The sequence below is a fragment of the Oryctolagus cuniculus genome, chromosome 12 (genome assembly GCF_051225735.1).
Source record: "Oryctolagus cuniculus isolate XC-2025 breed Fujian yellow rabbit chromosome 12, ASM5122573v1, whole genome shotgun sequence".
In the NCBI taxonomy this organism is placed as follows: domain Eukaryota; kingdom Metazoa; phylum Chordata; class Mammalia; order Lagomorpha; family Leporidae; genus Oryctolagus; species Oryctolagus cuniculus.
The window spans coordinates 68,278,864-68,294,230 of record NC_142878.1 but is presented as its reverse complement, the minus strand read 5'-3'; the positions used below and the strand labels follow the sequence as shown (position 1 = coordinate 68,294,230).

The following is a 15,367-nucleotide window of genomic DNA, read 5'->3' as shown; positions in this document are numbered from 1 at the left end:
TCTCAGAGAATCAGAGTTAACATCTGGTAGTCTTTTTTTTTTTTTTTTTAAGATTTATTTATTTATTTTAAAGTCTGAGTTACACAGAGAGAAAAGGAGAGGCAGAGAGAGAGAGGGAAAGAGAGAGAGAGGTCTTCCATCCGCTGGTTCATTCCCCAGTTGACCGCAATGGCTGGAGCTGTGCTGATCCAAAGCCAGGAGCCAGGCGCTTCTTCCAGGTCTCCCACATGGGTGCAGGGGCCCAAGCACTTGGGCCATCTTCTACTGCTTTCCCAGGCCATAGCAGAGAGCTGGATCAGAAGAGGAGCAGCTGGGACTCAAACCAGCACCCATATGGGATGCCGGCACTGCAGGCGGTGGCTTTACCTGCTATGCTGCAACATCTGGTAGTCTTATTTTGTGTGAATATTGACACTTGGCCAATATATCAATCAGTTCCTGTTCTTTGTTACTTTTTAGCCTAAGCTTAACTCAGCTTCTAGGTCTTATTTCTTCACTGGGTCTTCTTGTGTAAAACTTGACATTGTACCTAAATGGTGATGTTCCAGGTCTGTCCAGGTCATCAGATAGGGAGTTAACTGGCATCTCGCTCCCTCAGCACTCTCAACTACCACACAAGAAAGTGAAAGCCCTATGCGAGGTTGTCCCATTGTTTGTTAAGCTACTGTGTAATCCCTTGGATGTGTTCCTAAAAGAAACTCCACTGGTTTCCAACACAGCATACAGTCATTTGTTTACTAGTTGCCTTGGTGTTGTTAAACAACTTCAAAATTACTTTCAGATGTTATTTTTTTGTGATTTAAATGCCTACAGTTTAAGATTTGAAATGTAAGCATATCATGTATTAGGCAATTTTTAACTTCTAGCGCTGCTTGAGGAAGTGCATTTCATTGAGTCCTATGGTTCTTAACATCTTTTAGGGTTTTTTTTAAAAGATTTATTTATATATTTAAAAGGCAGAGTTTCAGAGAGGCAGAGGCAGAGACAGAGATCTTCTATCTGCTGATTTACTCCCCAAATGGCCTCAGCAGCCAGGGCTGAGCAAGACCAAAGCCAGCAGCCAGGAGCTTCTTCTTGGTCTCCCACATGGGTGACAGGGGTCCAGGGGCTTGGGCCATCTTCCGTTGCTTTCCCAGGCACTTTAGCAGGGAGCTGAATCAAAAGTGGAGTAGCTGGGACTTGAACCAGCACCAGTACGGGATGCTGACACTGCAGACGGCATTTTTACCCACTACACCACAGCACCATAACCCTCTTCTAGGTTATCTACTACTTGGGGGCTGGTGCTGTCACGTAATAGGCTAGCCTCCATCTGCAGCACCAGCATCCCATATACCATATGGGTGCCAGTTTGAGTTCTGGCTGCTCCACTTCTGATTCAGCTCCCTGCTAATAGCCTGGGAAAGCAGTGGAAGATCGCCCAAGTGCTTGGGCCCCTGCATCCACGTGGGGGCCCCAGAAGCTCCTGGACCTGGCTCCTGGCTCCTGGCTTTGGATTGGCCCAGCTCCAGCCATTACAGCCATTTGAGGAATAAACCAGAGGATAGATGACCTCTCTCTCCGTCTCTCCTCTCTGTTTGTAACGCTGCCTCTCAAATAAATAAATAAATAAATCTTTAAAACATAATAAAAATAAAAATAAAATAAACCATTTGGAATTCTAATGAAAACAGTAAAACTCTCCCCCAGAAACATGTAATAATGGAACATGGAAGGTGTTATACTTAAAAGTATAGTAAGTTAAGAACCTATAATCATCAAAACTCTATTGAATATCAAAGAAGTACTCATTGTATTTTCTACATGTCACTTTGTTTCTTCAAAAATAACAAGCCTGGTATAAAGATGAGAAAAAAATAGAACTTATATTGTTGTGTCTTTGGGAAGTTTCTTTAGAAAGTCAGATCTTTCTTTCCCTTTCCTTACAATTACTAAGTTCCAAAATGGTGGACTAGATATTAGTGTTTGGCTCCTGTTTCTCTGAGAGTCCATTAAAATGATCAGACGAGATTGGGCACGTTCAGGATGGTATGGCCGTAGACAAGAGTCCATTAAAATGAAAACATAGAAGTACGAAAACAACAAAAGAACCAGTTGATTGGGTCACCAATAAACAAGAAAATTCTAGAAGTTGGAAAGTGGATAGGAATGGGTTTAAGGAGGAAGGAAGCCAAGAAACTACAGCCTAGAGTATACTCTGAACAGTGAATTGGACCAGCCCAACAGTTCACCAAAGAAAGCTCAGGCAGTGAGATGAGCAGAGTGAGAACTGGGACTGAAAACAGCAAAGCTGAGTGGAATCATGATAGAAAACTGCTTCCTGGTTTTGCTATGCCCTTACCTGCCTTCTCACCTCCACTTCCATTCAAGCAGGCTACATTTTCTTCCACGGAAAACACAGATATTCTTCTAGAAACAAATTGAACAAAATGGGGAAAACCAATACATCTAGTGTGGATGTCGATGCTTTAAAATAAGTCTTTTTCCTCCTGGAATGTAGGATTCTGCAGTCTAAGAGCCTGGTTTCCCTTCTGCTCACATTAATGCTTTTGTTCTTCTCTGCCACGCCCTACATCCCTTATTGGTAACCCTTTTAGTACACTTCTGGTCTATCCTTTCAACATATCCTTTTTTGCAAAAGAAAGTTTCTTTTTTTCTTTTCTTTTTTGTTGTTGTTGTTGTTGTTGTTTGTTTAATTTTTCCATTTATTTGAAAGGCAGAGTTACAGAGAGAGAGAGCAGTCTTCCATTCACTGGCCCACTCCCCACATGGCTGCAATAGTCCAAAGCTGCGCCTATCCGAAGCCAGGTGCCAGGAGCTTCCTCTGGATCTACCATGTGGGTATAGGAGCCTGGCCATCCTCTACTGCCTTCCCAGACCATAGCAGAGAGCTGGGTCAAAAGTGAAGCAGTGGGGCTGACACTGTGGCGTAGTGGTAAAGCCGCCGCCTGCATTGCTGGCATCCCATATGGGCACCAGTTCAAGATCCGGCTGCTCCACTTCCAATCCAGCTCTCTGCTATGGACTAGGAAACCGGTAGAAGATGGTCGAAGTCCTTGGGCCCCTGCACCTATGTGGGAGAACCAGAAGAAGCTCCTGGTTCCTGGCTTCAGATCAGCACAGCTCCGGTCGTTGCATCCATGTGGGGAATGAACCAGCGGATGGAAGACCCCTCTCTCTCCCTCTCTCTTTCTCTCTGCCTCTCTTCTCTCTGTGTAACTGTGACTTTCAAGTAAAATAAATAAATCTTAAAAAAAAAAAAAAAAGTGGAGCAGCCAGGACTCGAACTGGTGCCCACATGGGATGCCGGCACTGGAGGCAGTGACTTCACCCACTATGCCACAGCGCCAGCCCCAAAAGGCAGTTTCTTTATCTTTCTGCCCTGTGAACGTACAACCAGGAATGTTCCTGAATATGAGGACAGCCAACAAAATGAAAGAAAATGACCAAAACTGATGTAACAAAAATTTCCCTAAAGAAAGAGGTGACTTAAAAGAACAAAAGAGTAGTTTTTAAATTATAAATATATACAGAATAATAAAACAGTAAAATATTTTGAAAAAAAAAACATAGAAGAAAAAACTCTTGTGGCACAGTGGGTTAATCTACCTCTTGAAATGTCTTTTATATAATATATAATGAAGAATTATAATGAAATAACTCGATTTATCTGTTTATGAGTTTGGGTTTAAAGTAGGGTTTACATCTGAATGATAACCAGATAGTAGTAGCATAGTGTAAGTTTATCCTTTTTTTTTTTTTTTTTTTTAGACAGGCAGAGTTAGACAGTGAGACAGAGAGACAGAGAGGAAGGTCTTCTTTTTCCATTGGTTCACCCCCCGAAATGGCCACTACGGCCGGCGCGCTGCACCGATCTGAAGCCAGGAGCCAGGTGCTTCCTCCTGGTCTCCCATGCGGGTGCAGGGCCCAAGCACTTGGGCCATCCTCCACTGCCTTCCTGGGCCACAGTAGAGAGCTGGACTGGAAGAGGAGCAACTGGGAGAGAATCCAGCGCCCCAACCGGGACTAGAACCTGGGATGCCAGCGCCGCAGGCAGAGGATTAGCCAAGTGAGCCGCGGCACTGGCCTATCTTTTTTTAAAAAAATATTTATTTATTTAAGAGGTAGAACTACACGCAGAGAAAGAGAAAGAAAGGTCTTCCATGCACTGGTTCACTCTCCAAATGGCCTCAACAGCTGGAGCTGAGCCAATCTGGAGCCAGGAGCTTCTTCTGGTCTCCCACGTAGGTGCGCGGCCCCAAGCATTTGGGCAATCTTCTACTGCTTTCCCAAGCCATTACAGAGTGCTGGTTTGGAAGAGGAGTAGCCAGGACAGGAACCTGTGCCCATATAGGATGCCAGCACTTACCAGCAGAAGCTTAGCCCACTGCACCACAGCGCTGGCCTCCCATTGTGTTGTCTTACCACCACAATTTATACCTGCTCAATAGCATTTCTCACATCCTTTATAGCTGTTTTTCTGAAACTGTCTCCTTCTAGACCAGGTGTTAAATAGGGTCAGGAATAGGTAATATTATACTCTGTGTGTCTGTCACCAAATGCCATATAAGAAATTATTAATCAAATTGTTGCATATTCAGGCTGAGTAAATGAGGACTTGAAACCTTGGAACACATAATTCAGGATCACTCATAATTCTCAAGTCATTTTTGTTGCAGCAAATTAAATCAATTTCCAAACTAGAAGTAGACATTTCTGAAATTTTGGAACTAAATATTTGGAAATTAAAAATACTAATCTATACTTTTAAAACCATGGTCATGTTCACAGACTAGGCTATGAAATTTTATTTGATCCTTAACATAGCTATATAATACAATTTGACATATATAGGTCTTCTTGGGTGCAGGAAGAAATATAAACAGGAGTTTCTTCTTATCTCAGTGAGAGACAAGCCATATTTATTTGCTTTGGTACTTAACACTTAGGATCTTTGTGGTCAAAATGTCTTTGGTTCAAATTTGAGATCTAATTGCACTTTTGCAAAGTTAATCTCTCTAAGTAGGAGTTGGTGAGGTTTTTGTTGTTGTTGTCGTTTTCTGTAGAGATGATAATGCTTGTATGGCAAAATTGTGAAAAATAAACAAAGTAAGACAGTGAGGTATATAAAGTGCCTAACATGGTACAAGCACACAGAAACAACCAGCGTTAGTCCTCTTTTTTTTTTTTTGACAGCAGAGTTAGACAGTGAGAGAGACAGAAAGAAAGGTCTTCCTTTTCCATTGGTCCACCCTGGAAATGGCTGCTACAGCCGGCACACTGCGCCTATCCGAAGCTAGGAGCCAGGTGCTTCCGCCTGTGGGTGCAGGGCCCAAGCACTTGGGCCATCCTCCACTGCCCTCTCAGGCCACAGCAGAGAGCTGGACTGGAAGAGAAGCAACTGGGACAGAATCCGGCGCCCCAACCGGGACTAGAACCCAGGGTGCCGGTGCCGCAGGCAGAGGATTAGCCAAGTGAGCCACAGCACCAGCCAAGCGTTAGTCCTTGTCTTCTATGTTCCTCTAGCATCTATCTGCCAGTATGTCATCCTACCAGACTTGACTCTCAAAATGCTCCCTATCTTCCTTTCTCTCCCAGTTGGAACTCTTATTGTCTCAGCTTAACTATCCTCAGCAATGTAGTAGGAGAAAAGTAAGATGACTCACCTGGATGATTAAATCACATTATTAAATATGTGCTTTTTAAATTACAGGTCTTTGGCAACTTTTTTTGGCAATGTAACAGTTCATTTTAGCAAAAATCATTCAGTCAAGGTGAAAGTAAGGTATTTTTAGATTTACAGGATAAACCTGAGTATCTGTCCCAGGAGTCAACTCTGGGTTTTGTTTTGTTTTTTTGTTTATGTGAAAGGCAGAGAGAAACAAGACAGACAGACAACGGAGATCTTCCATCTGCTGGTTTATTCCCCAAATGCCAGCAACAACCAGGGCTGGGCCAAGACAAAGCCAAGAGCTGGGAATTCAATCCAGGTCTCCTGCACGAGTAGAGTAGCAAGGACCCAAGTACTTGCTGCGGCCCAGAGTACCCAATAGCAAAATTTGGAGTTGGAATTAAAGCCAGGACTCCAAACCAGGCACTCTGACAAGGGACGCAGGCATCCCAAGCAGCATACTAACTGTACCAGCATCCACCCTTCAATTCTGTTTTGCCACTACTTTTTTTTTCCCCTTCACATAGACTCACAGATAGTGTAAAATCAGCTTGGTTTTTACTTTTCTTTCCATCTTTATTATTTTACATTGAACTACAGTAGGAGCTTACTGTGGCAAGAGGGAGAGCAGAGTAGGAGCCATAGTGAGTTATTTTTAAATGCCTGGATTTATTTGATTGTGGGTATGTCATCTTATTCTGGGAACCAATAGAAGTTAAGGAAACCACACTGTAGGAGCAATCTCACAAGTTCTCAGCAGGAATAGCATTATCTTCCAAAGGGGAAATGCCATTGTAATGTACTTCTTGCCTACTTCCTGCCTTTATCTTCCTTTGGAGATTATTAAAGTAATGATTTTATTTATGTGGCTTTTCTTTATATATCAATGTGATTAAAGATAGTGAAAGGACTATACAAAGCAGAGTTGTTAGTATTTGAAACAAAAAGCAAGATTTGCATTGTAGGAATGCAAATCATCAGCCTGGATTAATGGCAGAGTGTTGGTATAGGAGTCTTTTGTAGCAGTGTGAACTTCTCCTGAGCAGAATTCTGGCACATCCAACTAGATAAAGGGTTGTCTTGGAGTAGGTTATGGTCACAGTGCTAATTCTGTGTAGGTTGTTTTTTAATACCCTGATGCTAAAAGAGCAGAAAGAATTCAGCTAAAAAAAAAAAAATCTTCCCCTAAATGCACAGTAAAAACAAACAAAATATAATCTCTTCTCTCTAGTTAGTGGTTTATTTTAGCAACTTTCTCACTCCACCAAGAGTTATTATGCCTAGTAATTATTCGCATCTTAGTAGAATTAAGTCAGATCACCTAAATATCTATAGGAAAAGAAAAGGTTTCTAGAACCTCTTAGAAATGAGTTTTTGAGGCAGAAAGAAGATGAGGCTAAAGTGGCCCGTATCGGACAGCCAGAAGTCTAATTGAGAGAGGCAGGCGCCTCGGGTGTGGTGTAGCGGGAATGGTAAGAAGGAAGGAGTAGGCATTATTTAGGATAGAAGATGAGAGGATCCACAGATAAACCTTGGGGTTTAGTTCGGCATTCTGGTGGCAACAGTAGACTGCTGAAAATCCTATATGATTCCTTTAGCCTGAGGGCAGAAAGCTCTCTGCGGCTGAGATGAAATACATATGTTGTACTGGTTTGGAAATCCTAGGTAAAGCTTTCCTTTTTCTTCATAGCTTCTATTGGAAAAAGAAAAGAGAAGCAGCATAAAACAAAGCAAAAGGAATGTTATCTCTACTCTCCTTCCCTACTCATCTGTGCAGACCTCTGAAACCTGTCTTTAGATGTTTGCTATATTGTATGTAGTTCTTCAAGGCAATAGAAAGGCAAGTGTTAAGTAACTTAAGTGAAATATACTCATTATTGGCATCATAGCATTAGCAAAATTAACTGTTATGATACACCAGAACATTTATGCAGCAGTTTGGAAACAAATACTATTATGTTTGGGTTGATTGTGTTTTATATGGTTGGAACAAATTGTTATTCATTCACTGACTGGTGTTACCTATTGAATAAATGAACAATAGTAGAGTGTGGGGCCAGGCACTAAATACTGTTAATATATAGGCACAAATATAATGAATAAGATACTGTGACAGAGAATAATGGAGGAGGACTTTAGTGTTTTTCATGTGATCCTTTAAAACTCCTAGTTTTGGGGAACTAGTGTTGTGGTGCCATGTGTTAAGCCTCACCTGCAACACTGGCATCCCATGTGGGTGCCAATTTGAGTCCCAGATGCTCCACTTCCATTCAAGCTCCCTGCTAAAGTACCTGGGAAAGCAGCCTACTATGGCCCAAGTCCTTGGGCCTCTATACCTGTGTGGAAGACCCAGGCTCCTGGCTGTGGACTGGCCCAGCTCTGCAGCCATTTGGGGAATAATTCAGCAGGTGGAAGATTGTCTGTCTGTCTCTCTCTCTCTGCCTTCCAAATAAATAAATAAAGCTTTAAAAACAACAACAACAACCAAAAAGAAAACCCTTAGCTTAGGCAATTTCATATTTTATAATATCATGCAATAAATTTCATATTTTATAATATCAAAGCTTGATTATCATCTGGTTTCTCTGATTTGCATTTTTCTTTTTACTTTTTATTTGTTTCATTTGAGACACAACAAGAGAAAGACAGATAGACATAGAGAATTCCTACCCACTTGTTCACTCCTGAAATGCCCAAATGTCCAGGACTGGGCCAGGCTGAAGCTGGGAACTCAATCCAGATCTCCAACTGGGTGGCAGGAACCCAGTTGCTTGAGCTATCACAGCTGCCTCCCAGGGTCTGCATTAGTAGAAAGCTGGAGTCAGGAGCTAGAGCTGGGTATTGAACCCAGTGTTGCAATGTGGGACCTGGGCATATTAACTCGTTTCTTAACTACTAAGCCAAATACACACACACCCATTATATCTCTGTTTTTAGTATGTATTAGCTATTCAAACCAAAATTGTTTATTCTTTATTTTTTTAAGATTTATTTATTTTACTTGAAAGTCACAGTTAAACACAAAGAGAAAAGGAGAGGCAGAGAGAGTCTTCCATCTGCTGGTTCATTCCCCAGATGGCTGCAACAGCCAGAGCTGTGCTGATCCGAAGCCAGGAGCCAGGCGCTTCTTCTAGGTCTCCCATGCAGGTGCAGGGGCCCAAGGCCTAGGGCCATCTTCCACTGCTTTCCCAGGCCATAGTAGAGAGCTGGATCAGAAGAGGAGCAGCCAGGTCTCGAACTGGCACCCATATAGGATGCCGGCACTGCAGGCGGCAGCTTTACCCGCTATACCACAGTGTGGGCCCCTATTCTTTATATGTTAAATTCAGAATATATTTCAGTCTGATTTAGATCATTCACCATAAAGAGATGCTTATACATTTTCTCGGGGGGATAGCAGGAGTGGGGTAAAATAGCATAAATGCAGTGGAAAGAGGATGGATTTATTCAAATAACCCTAGGTTTGAATTGCAGCTCCATCACCAATAACTGTGATTTTTAGGAAAGCTGCTTAACTTTTTCAAAGTTGGAGTCATCCAACCTAGAAAATGGGAATAGTGTGTGACTCAAGCAGAATCCTGTGAAAATGATATATATCAGAGATATGGGGATGTGTGCCTGAGAGGGACTAGCCACTTGCATCTATTTTCTTTTCCTCTGGGCACACAGTCCCGGTTTCAGCGAGGTAGTGACACACTACAAGGCTCTGGCCAGTAGAATGGGAGGGAGATGACCGGTGGGTCCCTCACCACTCTCCCCAGCCATGGACTGAGTGCAGATCACATGGAAGCCATGGAAGACAGAAGAGGAAGGATGTCAAGATGGAAGGAACCCAGGTCCCAAGTTGCCTGCTGGTCACGAATCCCCGTTTGGCCTTTATGAAAGTGAGAATTCAAGGGGCCAGGGCTGTGGCATAGCAAGTTAAAGCCCTAGCCTGAAATGCCAGCATCCCATATGGGCATTGGTTCGAGGCCTAGCTGCACCACTTCTGATCCAACTCTCTGCTTTGGCCTGGGAAAGCAGTAGAAGATGGCCCAAGTCCTTGGGCCCCTGCACCCTCGTGGGAGACCCGGAAGAAGCTCTTGGCTACTGGCTTCAGATCGGCACAGCTCTGGCCATTGCGGCCAATTGGGGAGTGAACCATCAGATGGAAGACCTCTCTCTCTGCTTCTGCCTCTCCTCTCTCTGTGTAACTCTGACTTTCAAATAAATAGATAAATCTTTAAAAAAAAAAAAAAAAAAGTGAGAATTTAAGCTGTTGTTTAAGCCCCGGGGGCAGTTGTGTTTACTTTGATTAAATATATGTATGGGTATACTACTTTAGCTAGTTCAAGGAAGTAGAATTAAAAGATTAGTTTGGTGCAGAAAAAAAAAAGAGTTGCTTATATTCCAGCTCAGTGATAAGGCCCAAGTAATCTTACAGCAAAAAATAAATATTCAGTCATCTTACTCCTTCCTCCAATGCTAAATTCAGCCAGGTAAAATGATTTATTCATACCATAGCTTACCCTACATGTATAAAGTAGCAAAATATGTTAGAACTGATGTACTAATAGGTCCCAGAATTTTCATAAAAATCTCTTTTAAAATATTTAATTTGTTAAATTTCCATTTAGATTTAAATATGACCATTCAAGTTTAACTGAAGCTAATAGGGTAGTAACTTTCATAGAAATCTAGAGTTCCAGTTGTAAAAGTTCCTGAGTCTCCTTTAAGAAAAATCAATCTTACATGCACTCCTTTTGTCTTGAAAACTTTATTGTGAGCTCTGTGACTGAAGACCCACCCAAAGTAAGAATGAGAAGATTGGAACAAGTATAATTCGGTTGTTGATTGAAAGCGTCACTCTCTCTTAAGCATGTGGATTAAAAAGAATGCTTATCTTTATCTGCATTCATCACATGAAAAATACTGTCAAAGAAAAAAGTTTAAACACTGATTAGTCCTTTCATGGTATTTTTCCAAAATTTAATTTTTTCACCTTGAAAGAGCTTTTTGCTTGTTTTATCAGAGTAAATGCTCGTATTAATATTAGCTAGAAAGTCCTGTCTATGCCTTATACTTGTACTTTTTAATTATAAATCTACTTAAAATTTTGTTTTCTTTTTTTTTCCTTTTTATTTCTCAGTACTTGCTCTAAAAGACATTTTGACAGCTGATTAATAAAAACTAACAGTGTCTTTTCTTTTCACTGAAGAAACTAGACTATATGGCACACTCCTTATTAATATCTTTGGTAGCATTAGTCTATGAGATCTCTAGGAACCACCGGGATTCCAGTACTGTTAACCACTGGCAGGTATTAGCACTCATAGTGTAGACAAGTGAATTTTCAGCTGTAGGTTGCAGGAGCACAGTGGACCTTGTAAGAGTGAGCGTCTTTGTGCCAAGGAGCTCTGTTTATGGTTTTGTTTTACTTTATTTTGTGTGTAGGTTTACCTTATCTGAAAATTTACCAAGTGAGGTAATTTTAAGTGTTTAGAAAAATTGTCACTAGGTTATGGGTTGTCAGATGCAACAAGCACACTCACACTTTCCCAGGGTTCCCATTATGTCTGAAGTGTTGCATTGGACATATTTATACTAAAAATATTATTTGTTGTTTATCTGAAATGCAAATTTAACTGGGTATCCAGTACTTCTGGCAGATCTGCTGGGTTAGCTGTATAATTTAGCATCCAAACCAGGATGTTTTGATAGTGAAATGGGGCACTGTTAATAATTATGCTAGGAAAACAAACATAAACTGGGACTGTCCTGGGGAAATTGAAAAGTATGATCAACCTAATTAAGAGGTTTTAAAGTAATTTGAAAAAATGATTTATTTATTTGAAAAGCAGAGTGACAGAGAGAGAGGGAGAGACAGAGAGCTCTTCCATTTGCTGGTTGACTCCCCAAATGCCCACAACAGCAAGGGGGTGAGCTGGGCAGAAGCCAGGATCCCAGATCTTCATCCATGTCTCAACATGGGCGGCAGGGTCACAGGTGCTTGGGCCATCATTTGCTGCCTTCCCAGGTGCATTAGCAGTAAGCTGGATCAGGAGCAGAGCAGCCAGGACTCCAATAGGGTGTGCAGTCATCCCACCTGGAAAATCAACCTACTGTGCCGTAATGCCCACCCCTTGAAATAATCTTTAATTATTGGCTTTAAATGTTAATAGCCATTCACATCTGTATATCATCAATTTCTGTGGCTATACATCTTTATAAATGTAAAGTGTATGACTGTCTGATTTTTACAGTTAAAAATTCATTAAAACATCTTAAAAACTAGTGGCCAATTGCTTGCCCCTGATTAAAGTTCTCCTTCTAGGAGGCTCCCACTAGTAAATGATATTTTACAGCTTAAACTTTTAAAATTATTTATTCTTGAGGACGGCGCTATGGAGTAGCAGGTAAAGCAGCTGGCTGCAGTGCCAGCATCCCATGTGGGCACCAGTTCAAGTCCTGGCTGCTCCACTTCCGATCCAGCTCTCTGCCATGGCCTGGAAAAGCAGTAGAAGATGGTCCAAGTCCTTGGGCCCCTGCACCCATTGGGAGACCCAGGAGAATCTCTAAGCTCCTGACTTCAGGTCAGTGTAGCTCCATCCGGTGCTGCCATTTGGGAAGTGAACCAGGGATGGAAGATCCCTCTTTCTCTGCCTCTGCCACTGTCTCTCTATAACTCTGCCTTTCAAATAAATAAATAAATTATTTATTTATTCTTTCTTTATATTACTTATATATGTGTATGTTACCACAAGCAATTATAACTTACTTATAACCTAAGAAATTCCATGTGTTTTCTTTGATTCAAGTCTTCACTGTTTATTTCATTTGGGGGATTTAGTAAATTACTATTCGTATTTTTTTTATTATTTTTTTTAAATTTTTTATTTAGTTATTTATTTTTATTTTTGACAGGCAGAGTAGACAGTGAGAGAGAGAGACAGAGAGAAAGGTCTTCCTTTTGCCGTTGGTTCACCCTCCAATGGCCACTGCGGCCAGCGCACCGTGCTGATCCGATGGCAGGAGCCAGGTACTTATCCTGGTCTCCCATGGGGTGCAGGGCCCAAGCACTTGGGCCATCCTCCACTGCACTCCCTGGCCACAGCAGAGAGCTGGCCTGGAAGAGGGGCAACCGGGACAGAATCCGGCGCCCCGACCAGGACTAGAACCCGGTGTGCTGGCGCCACAAGGTGGAGGATTAGCCTAGTGAGCCGCGGCGCCGGCCTTATTCATATATTTTTTAAAGGTTTTTTTATTTATTTGAAAGTCAAGAGTTACACAGAGAGAGGAGAGGCAGAGAGAGGTCTTCCATCCGCTGGTTCCCTCTCCAGGTGGCTGCACTGATCTAAAGCTAACCCAGGAGCCAGAAGCTTCCTGAGGGTCTTCCCACACAGGTGTAGGGGCCCAAGGATGTGGGCCATCTTTTGCTTTTCCAGGCCATGGCAGAGAGCTGGATCAGAAGTGGAGCAGCCAGGACTTGAACCAGTGCCCACATGGGGGTGCCAGCACTGCAGGGGGTGGTGGCTTTAGCCACTACTGCACAGCCTGGCCCCACTATTCATATTTAACTTAACCTTCTTAATTAGACAGCCTTTTGTCAGCTTCCCTTGCTCAACCTTTGACATCCGTAAATATTTGAGTACCTGCAACATGCAAACCACTCTGCTTATATAACATGGGATAAGACCAGGTCCATGTTTTTAAAGAGCTTACAGTCTGCACTTTCTATTTTCAGTCTCTCTTCAACTTCATATATTTCAGTTGTCTAGTTGTCTTCATCTCTGCTGTTTTTTTTTTTTTTTCCCACAGGTAGAGTGGACAGTGAGAGAGAGAGACAGAGAGAAAGGTCTTCCTTTTGCCATTGGTTCACCCTCCAATGGCCGCAGCGGCCAGCACACCGCGCTGATCCGAAGGCAGGAGCCAGGTGCTTCTCCTGGTCTCCCATGCAGGTGCAGGGCCCAAGCACTTGGGCCATCCTCCACTGCACTCCCAGGCCATAGCAGAGAGCTGGCCTGGAAGAGGGGCAACTGGGACAGAATCCAGTGCTCCGACTCGGACTAGAACCCGAGTGCCGGCGCCGCAAGGCGGAGGATTAGCCTGCTGAGCCGCGGCGCCGGCCTGCTGTTTCTTTTTTTTAATCTTTGGGTTTTTTTCGTTTGTTTTCTTCTGTTCAAATTATGACAATTCATATGTCAGGAATAGGTGTACCATGGTATTGATTAGGAACTGTATGTTTTTGTCTTATTCCAACATCTGTTCTACAGATACATGGGATTTTATAGGAGTTTTGGCTACTTTAATTAGTTGTCAGAAAATAGTCTATAACTGCTAGATAATTTCTCTGCATTATAATTGATAAATGATAATAAAAATGTATCAAAGTCCAATATACTTGAACTGCCTGGAACATAGATAACAGTTTTCCAGACTGTTTTTTTTTTTTTTTTTTCAGACTGTTTTAACTTAACAGGATTAATGTCAAAGTTTTCTAAAGAGAAAAACTCTTCTGCTTTTATTGTTTTGAGTGTCAATACATGTTTTCTCTAATATTAACTGTTTTAAAATATACTTCACAGTGCCCTTTTTTATCTTTGAAAAGATAAAATTATTTTTACTTTATATTCACGTTGATAGAAAACTCAAATCATACAAAAGTATATGCAGTACGAAGTTATTCCTATTGTCTAGCCAGCAATTCTCCTTATCCAGAGTAACCAGTTTTTAATGATTATTTTATATAATCCTTCTGGAAATTACATTGCAGATGACTATTTATGTATTCTCTCTTTTCCTCTTTTTGTTTACATGAATGATAGATTATCCTTCACAATGTTGTATGCTTTGCTTTTTTTTTCACTGAACACTATTTCTTGGAGATTATTCTCTTTTTTTTAAGATTTATTTATTTATTTGAAAGAGTTACAGAGAGAGGGAGATCTTCTATCCACTGTTTGACTCTCCAAATGGCCACAATATCCAGGGTTTGGGCAAGCTGAAGCCAGGAGGGTGGGAGGGGCCAGTCGGGAGGGGCCCAAGCACTTAGAACATCTGCTGCTGCTTTCCCAGGCCCATATAGCAGGGAGCTGGATTGGAAGTGGAGCAGCCAGGACTCAAACTGGTGTTCATCTGGGATGCTGATATTGCAGGCTCAACTCACTGTGCACAATACCTGCCCCCTTGGAGATTATTCTTATATCAGAACAAGCTTTCTTGGTTTTTTGTTTTAATACCTACATAGTATTCTGTGTTACAAGGGCGCTACTAATCACTTCATAAAGCTAGTGCCATTTAAAACTTCTACCAGTATATCTTGCTAACTCCGGCTATTATCAAACTTTAGGGAACTTAGTAGAGGAAAAAGAGGATCTTATTTGAATTTATCTTACTATCATTGATTTTGAGAGTTTGCCATTTCTGTTTATGTGAGTTTGTGGGTTTTACCAATTTTTCTTCTGAATTGTTCGCTTTAATTTTGTTTTTAAAATGTACATTTTTAATACTGGAAAATTCATATGTGCTCATGTGCATTACAAATATTCTTTTCAGTTTGTCACTGTTTTACCTTGTATATATGGTCTGTAAGTTTACATAGTTGTGACTATCAGGTGATACGAGTGGAGGGTAGAGATCAATAAGGGTGAATTAGTGAAGAATCAGATCAGCCAAGCTGCTAAACACTTTTTAAATGAGAAAAGTGATGTAGCAAAA

The 15,367-nt window shown here is 41.6% G+C and overlaps 1 protein-coding gene and 1 long non-coding RNA gene across 4 annotated transcripts in view; one reads left to right on the top strand and one right to left on the bottom strand.

Annotated features, from left to right (window-relative positions):
• The window catches only part of SLC30A4 (solute carrier family 30 member 4), a 40,749-nt gene that overhangs the window by 12,571 nt on the left and 12,811 nt on the right, over window positions 1-15,367 (top strand). The gene's annotated exons all lie outside the window — the stretch shown is intronic.
• The window catches only part of LOC103351113 (uncharacterized), a 45,244-nt gene continuing 29,909 nt past the window's right edge, over window positions 33-15,367 (bottom strand). The window contains exon 3 of the long non-coding RNA XR_011380899.2: window positions 33-290. This is a non-coding gene — a long non-coding RNA (uncharacterized LOC103351113). The remainder of the gene's footprint in view (window positions 291-15,367) is intronic.